Genomic DNA, 13,651 nt, shown 5'->3' with positions numbered 1-13,651 from the left:
CGAAATGCTCTCACACGGTCACGCGTATATAGCCTCTGCCAGGGAAGTCCTACTCACTGCCTTCTCGTGGTGGGGGTGTTGTTTACAAAAATGGGAGGATGAAAAGCGAATGTCCGGCGCTTTAACCGGATTCCAAACCAATGGTATCCTACAGGAACAAATGGCTATGAACCAATCGCTGGTCACCGGCTACCATGGGACTGCATCTCCTCACGATGCTCCACTGCCTTGTGGATCAGACCTTTAGGTCAAAGGCTCGGGGTGTGGTCCCCTAATAAAACCACCTGTTTCGGTCTGGGCACCCGGGAAGTATCGCAGCCCACACACAAAAGTGTGGCGCATATATATTTAGTGCCCTCTTGTACCAATATTCATGTGTTCAAATAAATAAATAAATAAATATAAATATCCCTCGACAAGAAACTTTATTCAATTATATATATACCTTGGTTTATGTACTTAGTAGTTAAACAAAAGGAGGACATTCGTGTTCAAATCTAAAGGTTAAAAACCGATTTCAATTGCAACAGATTGCGTTTTGACCTGTGAATAATATTTATTGTTTATTTTCTATGTTCAAGGATTTAAGTTTTAATTCATATGCTTATTAGTGACTGGCTTCACATTGAATCCATAAGTTTCTCGCGATGATTCATGACAAGAAGACTTCAACCAACCAGCCACCCATCAATGGCATTGCTTGGTGTCAAAGTATATACAACAGATTAAATGAAGTTTGAAATATAGAGTATTAGATAGTCGCTGCTTAAAAAACGTCGTATTTAATAACAAACCTAAATTTTCTTTGCCTAACTTTGTACTGAATCATAAGTCTGAAGCAATCACTAAACAATTATTTAGTAGTGTCAGTAGCCTGTGATAAAATCCTTGAAACAGCCTTTAGGAGGCCAGGAAAACACTGAAAAAAACACCAGAGTTCCCAAGAAACTTTCAAAGGAATTCTAAAAGTCGATTAATTATATTTTCATTATCTTGGTTGAATAACTGTTGCATTGTTTTTTCCAAGAAACGTCTAAAATCTCAAGATCATACATAATCTGCATATGAACAAACTTACAACGTAAAGATTCTTTTAAATTCATTATCTCCTATTTTCTATTTGAGATTTATGAATAGAAGAGTTCTGTCAATTATGAAGCGGCTAATAAAACAATATATAAGCGCTCAATTATAATAACACATATTAAGTACTACTGATTATTCAACGATAACTTCTATTTATATCAAGTTGTTATGAAAATCAATCTCTATAGATCTCGTATACCAACAATTGTGTCATACTTATTTACAGTTTTTTATCTCATTATTAAAAAAAGAGAATTATATCAAGATTATGTCCTCGTTACTGATTCGGTAAAAACAACCAGAGAGAGAGAGAGAGAGAGAGAGAGAGAGAGAGAGAGGAACATATGCTCACCCACATACAAAGTTCTATGTGATTCTACTTATAATTAGAGATAAACAATAATGAACCACATTAAGAAAAACAACCCAGCTGATATTCAATTATCATCTACTTCACTAACATTTGATACAGTTGACTAAATTCTATTTTCTTTTTTAAATAAATTTTAATAATACACTAAATAATTTATTTATAGTTATCAACAATTGAAATGACAGAAACCCCCCAGCACACTAGCGCCAGCACCACCACCAACACTATCACCACCACCACCACTACCAATTTGATTAAATAAATTATTTAAACGTTTAAGGATACAATTTTCTCTGTACATCATAACTTCAATTACATTTACTATTAATAGAAAATTAGAACAGAATTGACATATATGTTCCCCCGTTGAGAATTCATAGCAATTTATGCAAAAATTTATTTATTTGTTTGTTTTTACATTCTACCTTTATTGAAATGTTCAATAGAGTTCGTTTTATGATTGGGAGATGATCTAATGAAGATTTGGTAGATTGAAACCATATATATAGTAGTAGTAGTCATACATTCATGGAAGAGAAAACAAAAAACTGTATTAAGACTATTGGATAGTTTACTTGTCGTAATTTTGGACTTTTTAAGCTAATGAACTAGAATTTGATGGTTTAGCTTTAAAATACAGCTGAATACTGAATCACCGTTCTTTGAGTAACATTACATTGCAATGACGAATACCATTTAGATTAAATAAAATCTTAATAGGGACTAGTAACTGCAGAATGGATTTTTATAATTTCTAAATAATATCACTCAAGTTGACGAGAAAAATAAAATGGATCCATATCAAAAATAGATTAAAAGTGATTAAGAGATCTGGGATATGTGAGTTTGATAAGATATGAGAATAGTAGGGGAGTATTGGTTGAATACTTCTGTAATAGGATAGAAATAACTTTTTGTTATTATTTGATGCCAGTTCATTGTTGTTGATAAGTTGGGGATACGATTTTTCATTGATCTGCATTGGTTGATAGGTTACGTTAGTAACAAAAATAATACCCCTTTTATTCATTGATATTCCATGAAATTATTTGATTTTCAATGATATTTATATATATAAGTTTAGTGACGATATATTACTCATTTGTCACCTATTTCTTTCGTGTCTATTATAAGTAGTAATAGTGATAATACATTACTATTATAATATTCTATAAAATGTATTGTGAACAGTAGATATTCAATGAAGACTGAATAAAGGATGTTTTTTCTTTATTGTGGATATGTATTTCAGGTTTTCACTTTCCTTTCTATCTTTCATTTATTATATTTACCCATAGATTATCGGGGTATTTTCGAACGAACCAGAGCCAAACGTATATATGTGTTACATTTTTAGTAATTTGAATAAGGAAATAAAAAGGAATTCTATGGTTAACAACAGAGATTGATATTAGTTTAAGAAAAGTGTAAAATTTAAAATCGAACAATCCGGGGGAAAAAAGCCTTCTGTATGATAGTGGTAATCATTTGATTCCAAGAACTGATTTCATGAGGTAGCTACTGACCAATTCTATCGAAATATGGTTTAGAATTGTTAGATGGTTAGGCTCTTACTGTGAAATTTGAAGGTCAACAATTTGATTTCTTGTAGGGTCATGTAGATGCACTTGTGTGGAGTTCCATATTAAGACGAAACATTCGTCTATTGCTCAAAGGTCTTCAGTATTCATTTAATTAAGGTTAGTTCCTAATATCTACCGTAAAACCAAACACTCTGCATAAGCTCTTTATTTACAAATAATAATGTTAATAAAATAATTTTACAGTTAAGAATATACTTATGTACATTTTTCTGATAAAACAAAGTTATTTTTTACTAGGAACGAAGAATATAGTGTTCTGCTGAATGCATTCAAGCACTTTACATCTTAACATATTGTAAAGGATATTGAATCCCTTAGACTAGTAACTATATCGCAACTTGATCAATAGAATTCGATCAATACTGAAAAGAACTTGACATATATCTCAAAAGTTACAGCTCAGTGATTAATCAATTAAAAATACATTGTATATATAACTGTTTTACATACAGTTATATATAAAACGAACATTGAACACTTAGAATATACGACACATTTTTATGAAGGATATTTTCTCCCAACTTTATATAGTCATTTAATAATATAAGGAAAAGCAGTAACCAGTGGAGTTCAACAGGATCCGTTGTGAGATAGTAACTCACTGAAGACAATGGTGGTGTCACTCAATTTCGTGGATTATTTTAAGTTAGACATTAACATTGTTGGATACCGGCCGACTTAGTGGTCTAATGGTTAAGTGTTCGTCCGTGAGACCTATAGGTCGTGTGTTCGAATCTCGCGAGGTGGGATCATGGATGTGCACTGCTGAGTAGTCCCGAAATAAAATAAAACGGTCATCCAATGTTTCCAGATTTTCCATGGTGGTCTAACTTCAATTAACTCGTAATCTCAGTTATTGAAAGAAATTATTGTCTTAATTTTTTCTCCTTTCAATTCTTACATGCAAAACTAAAAAGTGATTTCAGAAGAATGGTGTGAAATTTCAGTGAACAAACAAAAAAACGTACACATATTGATGTTGCCTACGCTAAAATCTTTCCATATAATAATGACAAACCTTTAGGGGAAACAAAGTTTACATTAAAAAAAAACGAAATCATTATATAATCAATTATTCTTTTCTTTTCTCTGTCCAAGAACAAACCAACCAACCAAACATTCTGGAAAAGAAGATAAAAAAAATTGAAATACAAAACTTGGTTAAATACATGTTCATAAAGGTGAATGATTAATATTAACAAGGTATTCATTTTTGTCGTTGAATTTATTGCCACATAAAACAGTCGTTTTCTCTTCTTCTTCTTCTTCTTCCACAATGAGTTGTGAAGAGGAAGAAGAAAAAGAAGAAAGAAAGAAAGAAAGAACGAAGGAAAGAAAAAATAATATACCCATTACTTACCAATGTAATGAAATTAAACAAGAAAGAAAATCCATCTATTTTATATCATGTATGAAACGTTAATTTTATAATTCTATTATCTATCTATCTATCTATCTATCTATCTATCTGTCTATTTATAAATGTATAGAATATACGTCGGTGATAAGAACATGGAAGTATATTAGTCAAGCATAAGTTAATATATTATCTATAAAGTAGAATAAGTAATAGATGTAAATCAATTATTGATAATGTACACACCTTTTCTCTTTTTTTCTTTTCTTTTTCTTTTTCTTTTCTTAACGTGTGATATGTTTGTTGTTGATAAAAATGAAATATGACTTCGTTTCTATTTAATGATTTTTTTTGTTTGAAAAAAAAGAGAAACCTTGGGATGGTGGAGAAGATTTGTCACTTAGGTAGATGAAGTTTTATTCTTTAAGTTAAACTAAACTATTCAAATTGAAGAAGAAAAATCTACGAAAAGTTAAAGAGAAAAACAAACGTCATAATTTGTCTGCTTATCTAATGATAATGATTGTCGGCTTATTTTAATTTCAGAAATGTTAAAATTAGTATGATAATAACTACTACTAATAAGAATATTAGTCTATTTTGTTTGTTTAGACAAATTAAGTAATATGTATAAATGTACATCTCATAATTAATTATATTTGACAGAAATAAGAATTAAAGAAAATAGACTATAAATGAGTTATAGAGAGTATACAATTGAAGAATAGACCACATTTGATAATGAAACAGAATATGGGTTTTTAAAAAAATTTATGGAATGTTTATGTTTTTAGGATAATAATGAAACAATAAAAAGTTACGTTTACATTTTGATCGAATAGTTTCACAGTATTTTAGGTGCCAAGTTGATATGAGACATTGAAGAGGGAGAATCTATTTCAACCATCTAGTTCAATCAGGTCTGTTGTGAGATATCAATTCACTGAAGATAATGGTGAATGTGTCGCTCAATTTCGTGGATTAGTTGAAGTTAGGCATTAACACCGTTGGATACCGGCCGGCTATGTGCCCTCGTGATTAAGTGCTCGCGCGCGAAACTAGTAGGTCATGTGTTCGAATCTCGCAGAGGGCGAGGTCGTGGATGCGCACTACTGAGGAGTCCCACAATAGGACGAAACGACCATCCAGTACTTCCAGGTTTTCCATGGTGGTCTAGCTTCAACTGACTAATGATCTTAACCATTGAAATCTATTTGTAAAATCTCAACGAATGAATTTGAATTGAATCGAACATTTTGCTTAACAATCTGATTCAAGCTTTTTCAAGGAAATATAACTTGATCGAATAGTTTCACAGTATTTTGGGTTCCCAGTTGATGTGAGACATTAAAGTGGGAGAATGTATTTGTAAAATATCAACGAATGACTTTGAAGTAAGTTGAACGTTTTGTTTGACAATCTGGTTCAAGTTTTTTCGAGGAAATATAATTTTGATATTTGATTATTATTTCCGTGAAAAAGTTTGGACCAGATTGTTAGGTAAAACGTTGAATTTACTTCAAATTCTTTCTCTGAGATTGTATAAATACATTCTTCTTCTTCTTTAATAATGAAAGAGTTTGAATATATATTTTATATGATGAACTACGTTGGTAATTTGTTGATGATATTCATCATATATATGGACTTTATTTGAGAGATCATTAGGAATTATGACAATGAGAGATAGGTATTTTGCCTTATGAAACTGTTCAATAATGTACACTCTCTATCTTACGTATGATTGAACTATAAGGCATTTATAAGTGGTGAAAAGAGATTGACCGTTAGGATCTTGGGGTCAGTGTCTAATAGTTCACATTTGTGGTTAAGAGCTACTTGCATTGATGACGGTTGTTTCTACCTGAATTTGTCTGAACTTTGTTGATTTTGACTTCCCGTTAATATTTCTGAAGTTTTCATCAAAATAAGCAGTTTTTATTCCGGAAAATGACATATAAACCATTTAAAGATACTGAGTAGAAGATGAGAACATTCTAGAATGGTTGATAAAATGTTATATATCGCTTTCAAATGTTTAATTTCTAAAATTTTGTTTATTGAGATCAAATTCATCTTAATAGTATCTCCAGAATATTTTTCTGATTTATTAGCTGATCAAAGTAATATATATAATTTATGATCGAAACTTACATCAGCTATATTGAAGTATTTGATTGAGACCATGAACCAATTGATGTTAGACGACAATCGAAAACCTGGAAGCACTGGACGGCCGTTTAATCTTACTATGCGCAGTGCGCGTCCACGGTTCCAGCGCTTCCAACCTCGCACGCGAACGCTTAACGTCTAAACCACTGGGCAGACATCCATTGATGTTAATGTCTAACGTCAACCAATCCGCGAAATTGCGCGACCATTTTCCATCGTACTGAGGAAGATACCTGTCTCTACCTGACATATATATTAGCTCCGCTGGTCACGACATCTCACTGGAACTTTCAGAATTCCCTCACTATGCTAGTCAATAGTGAGCACATGGTAATTATCAATATGGAGTTGTGAAGTACAAGATATTACGATGATGCTTATTAAAAGGTTGACTCAAGAAATTGGGTCAGAGACAGGTAAATTTTGTAAGAATCTTAATTATTTATTCTGGAAGAATCGGACAGAAGCATCAGACTTATTTTGACTTACTGGCTTTTTATTTATTCTTTGAAATAAAAAAAATTTCTGGAAATAGTCATTACTAATAGATTGATTTGATGGATACATTTTTTTCCTAGTTATATCAATATATTCAGTCAGTTGATTGAAAATATGACCATAAATTAAAACTTTTGAGATATTTTGTGGTTGAACTTTAGTTTTGGTTAATGCTTTTGTGGTGGAGTTCCTTATTACAAATTGGGGTCGCTTACCATGTGCCTAACTCTTTGTCTATCTGGGCTTGAGACTAAAATGTAGTTGGAGGTAGACATCAGTAAGCCGTATTCTAGATCTCATGCCTGCCTATAATCTTGACGAAAGTAGTACTACTTGTTGGATTCGAACCATGTCTCCTGGATTTACAGTCCGAGAGGTTACCACAGTCCTATTCGGCTGGAGACTGACCATCTAGAGACAGGTACTTGATCATGGAATAGTGGCCAATATTACGTTCGTCTAGGCCTTTAATAATAAACAAATACCCTATTTCTTAATAAAATCTCAACATTGCTTGAAATGTCGACTGCCAACTAACAAAGAAACTAGGTCAAGCATATCTTGTTAACTATCTTCAATTATCTAACATCTAATGATAGCGTACGTCATACTGAATCATCTAGAACAGTAGTTAAATTACAACTCGATAAGTAGAATTAGATCAATACTAAAGGACTAAACTGATATGATATCGGTCATTACTCAGTGATTAGTAGTTTGTTTGAATTGAAATTAACTTTCGAAGCTTTCCGTGAATTATTTAGTTATCAGAATGAGTTTTGTGGAGATCTTAGTAAATTTCACAGGTTGAAATCATGAGTCAGTTGAAGCTAGACCACCATTGAAAACCTGGAAGCACTGGACGGCCGTTTCGTCCTAGTATGGGACTCCTCAGCAGTGCGCATTCACGAACCCGCCCTCTGCGGGGTTCGAACCCAGGACCTACTAGTTTCGCGCGCGAGCACTTAACCATTAGACCACTGAGCCGGCATCAACGGTGTTAATGTCTAACTTCAACCAATCCACGAAGTTGCGCCATCGAACACCAATGTCTTCAGTGAGCTGATATCTCACAATAGATCTGGTTGAACTGCACTGGTGACGGCTTCTCACTAGAACTCCAGGAGGTTCTCCTGAAGTCAGTCACTAGTGAGCAGTTCGATGGCACAACTTCGTGGATTGGTTGAAGTTAGACATTAACACCGTTGATGCCGGCTCAGTGGTCTAATGGTTAAGTGCTCGCGCGCGAAACTAGTAGGTCCTGGGTTCGAACCCCGCAGAGGGCGGGTTCGTGAATGCGCACTGCTGAGGAGTCCCATACTAGGACGAAACGGCCGTCCAGTGCTTCCAGGTTTTCAATGGTGGTCTAGCTTCAACTGACTCATGATTTCAACCTGTGAAATTATTTAGTTAGCTGTTGTGTTAAAACGTTTGTATTCTATCATCATCTCCTTGCATGAATAAATTTGAAATAAAATTTGCTAAAGTGTTTTTGCAGATTAAAAGTATCCACGTTTCTATACGGAGCATGTAAGTAAAAGAAATTTGATTTTTATTTTGTAGATATAAATTTAATTGTGTGTACCCTCCAGTAATATAGTAGATGGATGACTTTGAATTTGCAGTATAAGTGAACTTCTCACTGATTCCCTAAATGTAATGTTATTTAATTCTTATAACCTTTTTTGCGGTTATTTGTCGTCCCACCGTCTTTTTCAATCATCATTCGTATAATCAAGATGATGGTTTTATTCCTTTGACCCCTAAACGTGAAATTATTTAACTTCTTCCATATGGGTTGATAGATTAAATCAGTTGATTGCTAATTGACCCAAAGTGGTACTTAGAGGATACATCAATTCCAGGACTATTTTTTCATATGTTTTAGTATTGTGGTAACTATATATTCCTTGTTTTCTAAGTTAGACGTAGCTATCAGTTTAGTTATTAGTTTAAATTATATATCTTGTATTTCAATGAATACAAATGTAATAATTGTGTATACACAAGTGAAATGTATAAAAATGTTTTGTGAAATAGTCAGATAGAATACCTTTTTTGATTGAGATCATGAACCGATTGATGTTAGACCATCATAGAAACCCGGAAGCACTGGATGGCCGTTTCGTCATATCGTAGGACTCCTCAGTAGTGCGCATCCGCGACCCTGCTCACGGGATTCGGACCCAGGGCCTTCAGTCTCGCGCGCGAACGCTTAACCTACTAGAATACCTTTTTGTTTAAGGATTTCACATTCAAATGCAAACAGATCAATAATAGCTATATGATGGAAATGAATTGACGTAACAGTGTATATTTAATGTACTATATATTAAGAGTATTATGAATGTGACGTAATTTCAACTTTTGAATGATGTACCAATAAAAATACAGGACTACAACTAGTAAATTCTTCAATCACTTTTAAATTGGGCTTATCTTGCGGGAAGCATATTTACACTGATTTATATCCTATTTGTTATATTTGTGAGTTTCCTCATTTCGGTTAATTCCAGTTGAAGAAGAAATTAGGAAAAGATGCTAATGGTAGATAGTAGATATACTGAGATCACAAAACTGCATTGTAAAGCAAGTGCTAACTTGGAATCTTGAAGGGAAACGGAAATGAGGAAGACCGAAAAAAACAGACTTTTTCGGGAATCGGAAGTAGGCATCATAAGGATGAAGAGCAATTGGAAAGGATTGACCAGGACAGAGTTGGATGGAGAATGCTGTTGGACGGCCTATGTTTCTCCACTAGAGGTAACAGTTGGAAGTAAGGAAGTAAGTCATTTCACTAATGCGAAATCCAATACTTTTATTACGTGTTTTATCCTAATATCAATCATTAAGTTTCTTGAGTAATAGACGTATAAAAATGCGCATAGTCTCAATCACAAATCAATCATATCTTGAGAAATATTGAAAACATGGAGGCACTAGATAGCCATTTAATTCTAGTATAAGACTGATCGATAACCACAACCACGTATCCCGGATTCACACGCAAACGTCTAACCTATGGACCACTGAGCTGGCATCCAGTTATGTGAATGTCTAACTTCAATCCGTTCATTATATTACTCAACCCTCATCCATTGCCTGTTGTGCAAGTTTGTCTCCCACCTGGCATGACTGAACTCCAATGGTCATATTTTCAGACTAGAACTCCAAAAGTTACATCTTGAAGCTCATCACTAATGAGCATACGATTAACATCACTATATAGAGGATTTGTAAAGATAGTACAATTCTCATAGCCTAAATCACGAAATGATTTTAGACAGATTTATTTACATCCTAATTTGACTCTGTTATATTTTGATAGAATGTCTAGGAAATGTGTTGTTGTTATTGTTAGTGTTTCTAACTTTGCTAAGAAAAAAAAGTAGCATTTAAACTGTACAGGATGAATGTATGATAGTAGAGACTGATCAGTAAGAGTTATTAATATCGACGAGGAGAAAATACAGACCGTTACAAATGAAATTCATATTTGTTAAATAAGGTAGCGGTCATCTGAACTCAGTAGGTCAGTGAATAACGTGTTGACATTTGAAACAATAGGTACTAGGTTTTAATCTCAATATGGACATCACTATTAAGATGTGATGAGTACCTCCTATTGACAAGTCCCAGATAGACCGAAACGTGAGTCATTAAATAAACCATAACAGTTGATATTTGTGCTTACGAATGCCTTGTATAATTGATTATGTCTTTCATAATTTTACAACTAAGGTTTAATACAAATCTTGGCAAACATAGTTAACTTAATTTTAATGGGATGTGGTTAGTGTTCTATTTTATGGGCAATTCTGCTGTTACTACTGTAGTGAACGATAACACAAGTGGAGATAACCGAATGTAATTTAATCTCTTAATGGATTCTGAGAAACATACAGTAAATACATCATTTGCTAAATATCAATCAATTGTCTCACATTTGACATTTTCTCTTGTAAAATCGTCTCAGACTTCATTATTCTTTTATTTTCATATCAATTATTCTGTGTTCTTGTTTTTTCCCCTTCGATCTTCATAACCTTTTGTCTCCAGGCATTTCACTTTCAATTGATGATACATACAGAATTAAATCCATTAATCATATTTACAGTCTTTTGGAGACTGGATTTATCTACTTTCCATTTGTAAAATACATCGTTGTTTTAAACAAGAGTTTGAGATATAATTAATCTTAATCCAATGAACAATGATCTTCTAACTACTGATTCGCTCATTACTATTATTATTATTATTAATGACTTTATTTAGTATTATATCTGTAGTACAATACAGAATTCTCAGCACAAAGTATTTCAACAAGTTTCCCTTTCATATCTCTTGATCGATATTAAAGATAAATATTGAGTGATTGCCAGTTAGATGGTATTAATTCAGGAATCGATATCTGAATGATGTTCATTGTTTTCAATGCATATTGCCAGCCGTCACAATGTTTCTGATTGTACTTTTTTATAAGTTGTACAACGAAAGATCGTAAATGTTTCATAAACACGCCTGAATAGGTTATGCGATTCATAGACTTAATGATGTGTTAAAACAAATAAAGAAAAACAGATGAATTGTTGGAATATGTAAATGACAAGAATAGGTAGCCCAGATATTCAAGCAGGCCTCCAATAAATCATCTGAATAGTTCTATACAATTTTTATTGATAACATTTTTATCAGTCGTGGAAACTTTCATCAAAATCTAACATTGTGGTGCGTGCTACTTATATTGATATAAGTAGTATATGATGCGAGTTAGGAATGTAATGTCTGGAAGCAGAAGATGGGGGAGAACAAGAAAGGAAGAACGGGAATAGAAAGCAATCAGTATAGAAATACAAGAACAATGAAGTTCGAGACAATTATTGAACATTTTGCAAATTAGGTATTATAGTACGGTTTTTCTTTTTCACCTAGTAACTCTGTAATGTGCTAAATATAATCCGGTTGTCCTCACTGTGTTATCCTTTACTACAACATTTACCAAAAAAATCTTAAGACGTGGGAGTACTGTACAATGATTTCATCTTCATTTGATATTCCCTGATCAATGAATATTTACAATGACAATACTAAGTGAATCATTTACGATATGACACAATTGTCATCAATGACATTAATGCACAAGTTTTATACGACTAGTATAGTTCATTATGAAGTCTATTCTGAGGTTTGTATTAGAAATAAATTTATTTTCCTTGAGATCTCAGCCTACTATGATATGGATTTTTACGTCAAATCCAATGTACTATATTCAAATCTTATGACCTAAGGGATATCTTTATATACATATACATATATAGTTTAGTATATTCATTGTAGTATATCAAATATAAAGGAGAAATATTGGGTATTTACAAGGTATTTCTTCGTCATTAGTTTCATTCACATGTCGTGTATTGATATTCACTTTTCTATTATAATAACTTTTGTCGATTATAGTTGTAGCTTAACTGATTGTATGTATGTCAGGTTAAGATAATTTTGAAATGAAAGGGTTCTTTAAAATGATGTACAATACTCAGTATGGAGTTGTGAAGATGGTTGAATTTCATTCTAACCTGGAAATCGAGATATGTACGTCACCGATTGATTATGTCATGAGGAACCAGTCATCACAAGAAAAATATTTCCTCGAAACTAAAACTGACAATGTGCGTTCATGACCCAGCTAAAGACCAAAGCCGGATCCCATGGGTATAACAGGAAGCTCTCTGCACTCAGACCTCTTGTTTAGCACCTAATGCTTTATACTCTCAACATTATTGAACTTCTAGTATTGCGTCATCACTGTTCATTAATACTAGTAATACTTGTAACACTGGGGAAATGATTGAATTTCACTTGAAGGAGCTCTTATCACATATGTGAATAATTTACTTTTGTCTGCGATTAAAGTGACAATCTAACGTGGTTATGTCATCTCTAACCGTGTCAACTCTATCGTATTCGATTGTCTTTTATATATCATCATAGATTATAGATAATTCATACAATATTCATTTTATATCAAGATTCACTCATCCATTACTCATTCAGTAAACAAATTCACCGTCTCTTATTATCTATGTACCTACAGATGCATTAGATTTGTTTTGTTCTGTTATTCATTAACGTGATTAAAGTGATAAGTATATACAAAATAATACGGGGTAAATATTTCAATAGCATTAATATCGTTTGAGTTCGACTATGGACACTAAAAACTGTTCATAGCTCTTCTCACTAACATTTCATGAATCACTTGTTAAAATTGAACACTACTATGTACATAATGATTTACACTCTAAGTTTGTATATGAGTTTCATAAATTTTCACTTATTAAGTGAGAATCATCAATACGAACGTCAAGACAGTTCTACTGTATGGAGCTGAAACTTGGAGAACTACAACAACCACAATCAGGAAAGTACAAGTATTTATAAATAGCTATCTACGCAAGATACTCAACATCCATTGACCGGATACCATCAGCAACAGCCTACTGTGGGAGAGAACAAACCAACTTCCAGCTGAAGAAGAAATTACGAAAAAACGATGGAAAT

The sequence above is a fragment of the Schistosoma haematobium genome, chromosome 2, assembly GCF_000699445.3.
Source record: "Schistosoma haematobium chromosome 2, whole genome shotgun sequence".
Classification (NCBI taxonomy): Eukaryota; Metazoa; Platyhelminthes; class Trematoda; order Strigeidida; family Schistosomatidae; genus Schistosoma; species Schistosoma haematobium.
This window is presented reverse-complemented; position numbering follows the sequence as displayed.